The sequence below is a fragment of the Montipora foliosa genome, unplaced genomic scaffold (assembly GCF_036669935.1).
Source record: "Montipora foliosa isolate CH-2021 unplaced genomic scaffold, ASM3666993v2 scaffold_443, whole genome shotgun sequence".
In the NCBI taxonomy this organism is placed as follows: domain Eukaryota; kingdom Metazoa; phylum Cnidaria; class Anthozoa; order Scleractinia; family Acroporidae; genus Montipora; species Montipora foliosa.
Window position 1 is genome coordinate 107,501 of NW_027179749.1, and position 8,070 is coordinate 115,570.

The following is an 8,070-nucleotide window of genomic DNA, read 5'->3' on the forward strand; positions in this document are numbered from 1 at the left end:
GCAAAGGTCAGAGCCATCACAGAGATGCCAGCTCCTTCTGATAAAGCATGTGACCAAGCCTCTACGGGATTTGACTCAAGATGGTGTCGACTGGACCTGGGACAGTTCCCAGCAGAAAGCCTTTGACAAACTCAAGGAAGCAGTAACTAGAACCCCAGTTCTGCGATACTATAGCTTAAAGGAAGAAGTAACACTTCAGTGTGATGCCTCCCAGACAGGCCTTGGGGCAACACTTATGCAACACGGCCAAACGGTTGTCTTCGCTTTGAGGGCGTTCACACCCGCAAAAACACGCTACGCTCAAATTTAAAAAGATCTCTGGTCATAGTCCTTGCGTGTGAACGTTTTGCTGCGTACGTTTATGACAGGCATGAAGTAAATGCGGAGACCGACCACAAACCACTGGAGCCCATTTTCACAAGCCCTTTGGCGTCAGCTACACAGCGTCAGCTACACAGCGTCTGCAGCGGATACTGAGGCGCTTACAAAAGTACAACCTTCAAGTAATGTACAAAAAAGAAAATGAACTGAAGATTGCTGACACCCTCAGCCGAGCAATTCTTCCAGAGGTGAATGCAAGTGAGTTCATAAGGGAGGTAGAGGGGGCTGATCATCGGGATGTAATGGTCGTAACCAAACAGCGTTGGCAGCTGAGCAGCTAAAGAACGCTTCAGCTGACGATCCTGTGCAGCGGAAGCTACGAGGTCTAGGTTGGCAGACTCGAGTGTGGCAGCAGAGGAAGTCAATTCTGAGGGAGTGCCTATGAATGAGGATACGGTAACAACACCGGCTCCCACTGAACTACCTTCACAAATCGAACCTGAACTGGTCCTGAACCCCGAAGGTCTGACCGTGCAGTGAAAACACCAGCGTGGCATCAAGACTATCTGATCAATCACAAGTAGCTCATACTTTCAATCAGGACCGTATTGCTTGGACATTGTTGAAAAGGGAAAGATGTGACAATTTGTGCATATGTGTTTTCGTTCCGTGTTTACTTCATAGTTGATCCGGTGCATCTTACAAAAAACGTTTGCTGACAGCGTTTGCAGAAAGCACTTGCAGACCACAGGGTTGCTTCTCCCAGAGTGATGCAGCAAATAAAAGGGAGGATTTAACGTATGATTAACTTACCACTTTTTCCAATATAAGCTTCTTGGCAAGGTCTCTTTCCTCCGTAGTTCCACTGACCCTAAATCCTTCCTCATCCCTCGAAAGGCTATACACCTTTGCTCCAGATCTCTGCTGAATTGATTTTATTATACTGCCTTTTGCTCCGATGACAAAACCTTTTAAATCTTTAGGCACACGTACGAAGTCCTCCATTTCCTCTTCGAGTTTTTCCAAACTCAACCTGGAAAGCGAAAAATGGGTATTGTGACAAAATTGAAAGCTGTCAAAGGCTTCGACATGGCTTCTGATTTATAAGGGGATAAAAATAGCCGAACTGTACATGAACTGAATCAAATTTGGAGGCACGGTGTTAAAGTTCACAGGGAAAATTAGAATTTGGTGTTGCATGTTTGCGTTTTATAAAACTGGATCTTTGGTGATTTTATGTCGCCGTTACAGATTTTCGGAAAAGGGAAATGAATATACAAACTTTTATTTTATTGTGTCAGTTCTTGCCAAAAGAACAATGAGTGGTCAATGTTTATTGTTTTTTTGTGTCTGTACAAATGCTAAAAGTTAAAAGATGACATGCTTGGACAAATGTAATTTTCTCTTGTCACAGCTTCAGATTACTGTTGCCATTTAATCCTAAAACTTCAACCTTGTTCGTTTTCGTAACGGAGCTCCGGCGGCCAAGCGAAGCACCATACTAATAAGAACAGGTAGGAACCCATGAGTTGCTTTTCCCATTGTAATCATGGCTGGCAGTATTGCTCGTGGGCGCGTACGACGACGTCTCACAATAATTTTCATCTTAATTATAATAATAATAATAATAATAATAATAATAATAATAATAATAATAATAATAATAATAATAATAATAATAATAATAAATACTTGTATACTTGTGCCCAACATGGCGGTCATACTCCAGCTATTCACGCTATAATCATAGACAAAACACTGTGGGGAAGGTTAGCACTTTTCACGTCTTCATTGCTTCTCTCCCATCGCCCCTCATTCAATGTTGTGCAAAACTGAATGGTTTTAGTGGGAAATTTTTGCGCGCTTTCTGCGGCTTGACACAGTTATCCATACTTCCTGAACTAACGCTCTTCATAGTCGACGATGGTCGTGTTTAGGTGGAAAAACGGTTTGGAATTTTTTGCCCTGCAGTTTTTGCCGGTTTTAATCCAGAACAAAATTTGGTTTTATCAACAGAGTTGATAATGTAAATTGGCCACAGTACAGAGATTCTAAAAGCTGACGTTTCGAGCGTTACCCCTTCGTCAGAGCGAATCGAGGAATTGTGGGTTACGTTTAGTTTTTACAGTAGGGTAGGAGCTACGCTGTTGGTGGTAACATGGCAACGTAAAAAATAGGAATATATTAGTTAAATGAAAAGCGTTCGTTAAAACCGTGGGGATTAAGGGTGCCGATTTGGAAGATGAATTTTTGTTCCAGATTCTTGCGGCTTACCTACAGTACTGTGAAAAAGTAATGATAGCGAAATTCGTCGAATTTCGACGAAGTTCTACGAAATTCTATGTAAATCTGCGAAATTTCGAGGAGAACGAAATTTCGGCGAAATTGCGCTGGCCTCTATTGTTTCACCATTAACGAAATTTCGTGCAGATGTGCGAAATTTCACTTGGCAAATTCGCTGAAGGTGGCAAAATTCGTTCGAAATTTCGTTAGTGCGAGCGAAATTTCGTTCGAAATTTCGCAAGTGGGAGCAAAATTTCAAACGAAATTTCGCAAGTGGGAGCGAAATTTCAAACGAAATTTCCAACTCTTTGTTTGTGTGAGTGAAATTTCGAACGAAAATCTCGTTTGGAGATCGAAATTTCGTTCACCATTTGTGGTCATTACACGAGGGTCACAAAATGCAGAATGCAAACTGTGGAAAAAAAAAAAACAGTTCACTGATGGCAGTCCGTGTTGAAAGACATCGATAGTCATGCAGTCCTTTTTTCCGCGATTTTAATAAAAAGGAATTATTGTAAAATAAGCGGGTGTCATTGCTGAGTATTAATTGTTTATTTCGCCTGCAGTTTGGTCTCGCATTACCGAAATAATTGACTATTCGAAAACTGCGAACTTTTGTCTACAGACAATATTACGGAAATAAACTGTTCGCTGTACTTACTAAAACATGGAATGACTTACAACCACCTCAAAAAATTGAACAACTACCTCGACAACATTATTATTATTTTACCTCGACGTTTCTCATGGTAGATTGTGGTTGACAATAAGATTCTAGGGGGAGCTGGAGGTTTTATTCAGGTCACGTATTTCATATGCGTGACGTATAATATGTCATCTCGCTTGTTTAATCGATTGTTTGTGAGTAGTTGTTGAATCTTTTGAGGTGGTTGCAGGTCGTTCCATGTTCTCATAACTACGAACTTTTCGCAGTTAACGACAATTCGAAAACTGCGAAATATGATATGTGACACATGCGTATTTATGTTCAAGACCTACATCTGTAGGCCAAGATCAGGGCAGCCAACACTACCAACGTCGACACTTACTGTAGCTCTCTCTGGCAAAACGAAATTTCGCGCGCATTTTGAAAGAAGATTCGTCTCACCTTTCGAAATTTCGTACGCATTTTGAACGAAATTTCGTCTCTCCTTTCGAAATTTCGCACACGTCCAGAGCGAAGATTCGGCGAAATTTCGTTACACTTTCCGAAATTTCGCACTTCTCCTGAGCGAAAATTCGGTGAAATTTCGTTAGACCTTTCGAAATTTCGCTCAACCTACAGGAAATTTCGCATGTCTCCAAAGCGAAAGTTCGACGAAATTTCGCCGAAATTTCGTTGAGAACAAAGCACGAAATTCGATGAATTTCGCTCTCATTACTTTTTCACAGTACTGTAGATGTAGGGAAAGGCCGCAGATAGCCATGTGTTTTTTGGAGTGGTTAGGGAGATTAAAATGACGAGCAACTGGCTTAGATGAATCCTTGTCATTCTTCTCAACATCGCGAAGATGTTCGCGGAATCGGTCGCCCAGTCATTTACCTGTCTCGGCAATGTATAATTTATTGCACAACGTACAGGTTATGCAAAAAATGACATTTGCGGAGGTACATGTGAAACGATCGATGATCTTAACAGATCGCTTAGGTCCCGATATCTTGCTAGTGTTAACAATGAAAAGACAAGTTTTGTTGAGCTTAATGATTAAGAATTATAATGACTCCGTTTGTTGTTCCAACGTAATTGTTGAGTAAAAGAGTCTACTTTTGTTTCTTTTGAGTTGAAAAACAGCAGTTGTTTTAAGACATGGTCATATGCACTGTAGTAATGTGCTTTAATTCATCTGTACTAGGATCAGCTCTAATCGTCACATTTGTAAACCAAAACGACCTCCGCATGTTTTAGTTTAGAAGGATACACCCCTAAACTCGTTGAGATATTCGTTAATGCCAGTTAAAGGCTTGGACCAAATGTGTCTTGTGGAGGGTAAAATTCTGGTTGGACAGGATATAGTCTTCTTCTCTTTGTTGAGGGGAACACAAAGCGTCTCTCGGACTCCCTCTATTTCAGAGGAAGTTATTTCCATGTATTGGATTGGAGGTTGCGTGGGAGACAGGGTCGAGAATCTTATAGAATTGCATTGTGGGACTTTCTGGGGACGAGCAAATGTTTAGACTTTGGTATATTCTTGTACAATAACAATTAACTTCGCGTTAAATCTTCATAGATTATGTTGTTAATAAATATACGTCGTATGTACCACGATCTAACTGACCTTTTGATCAAACCTTTTCGTTTTCCAGACAATTGTGCACCGTGACAGGTGAGCGATCGTAAAATTGCCATTGTACAATATTCTGGTGGTTTAGGAAGCTCAGCTCGTGATATATCGCTTTCTTGCAACTTGAGTTCTTGCTCCGCGCATGCAATGTTGAAAATGCGACTCCCAAAACACTCCCACAATGCAATTCAACAAGGCTCTCGACCCTGCCTCAAGTGCCACTTCAAAGTGGCCAATAGAGACTATTCTTTATTCTTAGAGCTTTTTTAAACCATGTGTAATCCAAGGATTTGACAGCTATTTAGCTTTGCGACCCGATAAAGTTCTCAGCGTTTGTTTACCATGTTGTAAAAAGATGAAAAAAGATTGAAATACATTTTTAGCTTTGCGACCTGATAAAATTCTCAGCGTTGGTTTATCTTGTTTATAAAAGATGAAAAAATATTGAAATACCTGCTGACACCTCCACTTGAGATGAAAGGTGGTTTTCTGCAACTCCAAACCTTAGTGCATAATCCATAAAGTCCCTCTTCAAAGTGAAGACGCCAACACGATTGTCTTGGATTGGAGGCGAAACTATTTTGAAATCCCACGAGTAAAGAATGAAGTTTGAAGGGAGTCGATTCAATGTACAGAGGCCCAGTCATTTAGATCAAACTTTATGGATAGAGTACCTAATTTAAACTAAATTGATGACAAGGACAATTTTAAACAAACCATCCGAGATTTTTCTAAAGATGTCAATAAATGTTTCAGTTGTTTGGATCAAACTTTATATGGGGATAGTAGTTAATTTAAAATCATTTGTTGACAAGGACAGTTTTAAACAAACCATCCGTAAATTTCCTAAAGATTTTGATAAATTTTCATTTAAAGCTCCAGTGGTAGTGATATTTTTAGGTTTATAGGAATTTTGAGCATTTTATTATTTTATTCATTTATCTCTTTCATGAAATTTTCTATATAATTTAACATTTCACCGTTAGATACCAGGTCCACTTCAGCCAGTTCAAATCTGTTCAATCTGCTTTCTCAAATAAAAGTATGTACCGATTGTGTATGTATTTGCCGATAACATCAATCTTGACAGCCAGTTCAGTCAACCACCAAAGTAATTGTATTAATTTAACTGTTGCTTGACCTTGAACGGGAATTAATTAAAGCATATCCCTTATTTAAGAACTTGAGGCTTTCGGTATTTTCCCCAACAGTGAGTCAGCTATCAGTGTCGGGTGGCTGCATGTGACAATAACAGTGGAACTGTTTATTACATATTTCTTGAAGTCTTAACATCGTATTTATTTGGTTCGTTATTTTCCGTTCAAAGTGAAGCAACTGTATCAAGCATAATGTCGGCAGCGAAAATGGCCAAAGAATAAAGTAAATGGTAAAAAATAATAAAGCTAAATAAAATAAGGGAAAGGATGAAGAGCAGGACGAAAACAACGAAGGAGCAGAAGTTTAGGTGTAGCTAGGTGTCCATATTGATCCGCTCACGCTGGTATTTCAACTCTGATTCAGTTAGCTTTCACAGTTATTAGCATACTACTTAAGTTACTCCGAAAATTAAAATTCAAATAATGTTTGTGTTAGCATGCATGAATGTACTCATTCAATTAAGAATCTAAGGTAACGATTACTTCACATAAAAAGGTATTATCACGTGTTACCGACATTCTAGAACTGAGTATAATGCACGAATTTTTGACCAGCAGAGGGTAATAATTACTGCATTTCCGACCGACATATCATGGACATTTCGTCGTCCATCATGCATTTCAGTATTTCTTACCGCTCTTGCAGCAGATCGAAGCTCCTTAAGTCCACAATACTAGATAGAATTCTACATAGCTTTGGAATTAGTCTCTGTTCATATGAAGCGATAAAACTGTCAAAATGAGGAGTGAAGCACACAGATGATCAACAAGCCGAAAGCACTTCCTTGTACCAATGTCGACTGTAGTGAGTTATGGATAATATATTGACCGAGCTACCTGGGGACAAGCTTAAATTCCTGTTTCTTCCTTCCGTTCACTTTCTTTTTTTTCCAGTCTTATTTTAAGTTTTACCTAAAATATATAGTATTCGCAAAGCCTGTGACCTCACATGACTACAGAATGAACCACTTTGCTAGATTGAGCTTTTCCACCAAACAAAAAGGTAATTCCAACCGCTTTATTTTAGAATCAAAACGAAGATTAGCAAATGGCGCCAGCATTCTGAGAAAAAAAAAACCAACAACAAAGTTTCTGTCATAAGAGTACAGTTACAGCTTTTAAGACCAGCGGTCATGAAAATCCGCTCAAAATCCGAATTTTGGGGCAGAAGTAGAAAGATGGATTTCCTTCATCTTTGGTCTATGACTAACTTTTAGATAGGTAAACAATGTGGTGCTGTTAATTCGTGCCTAAAACGCACTTATTCGGGGAAAATTAAGAAAAGTGAATAAGAGGTCCGCATGTCGCGGATTTCGCCAAATAGAGGACCGAAAAACCACGACTTTTAACGAGGCTTCCCAGAGTTTTATGGCCGCGCGCAAGCTGGGCACTAGTATGGGGCGTGAAACCTGAATCGCCGTGTTTTTTATGATTTTTGTGACGTCAGCGTAACCAAATCTGTAAAATTAACTGCTAATTTTCTTGCGTTCCCTTCGGTAATTTTTTTCAAAAATTGGCTTAGTTCTTCCTATCAAATACCTAAAGTTCCTATAAAATTTGTTTAAAACGATTTACTCTTACCATTGATGGAAATATATAAATCGGTCGTTTGTTTTGAAGTTGTAACAGGGATCTCGTAGAAAGCCACGGTAGACAGATTAACCTTGATTTCCAGGCATTTATTTCACAGCAATGAGCGCGAGATAGCACTGCAAGCTCTCTTTCGCCTTGTAAAACTCCTGCATATAACTCACATATAAAACCCTGGGCCCGGTTGTTCAAAAGCCGATTAACGTCTATCCCAGATTAAAAATTAACCAAGGAGTTTATTTCTCTACTCCCAAATGCTGTTCAACGCTGATATTCGGCAAAACGTTACATTAGAAGAAGTCAATCTTGTAAAACAAAAATAAGCAAAGAAACTTGCAATAAAAAGTTGAAAACATGAAACAAAAGTTTACGCTAATCCTGGATTAGGTTAATCGGCTTTCGAACAACCGGACCCTGTTTAACGACCATGAGGTAAA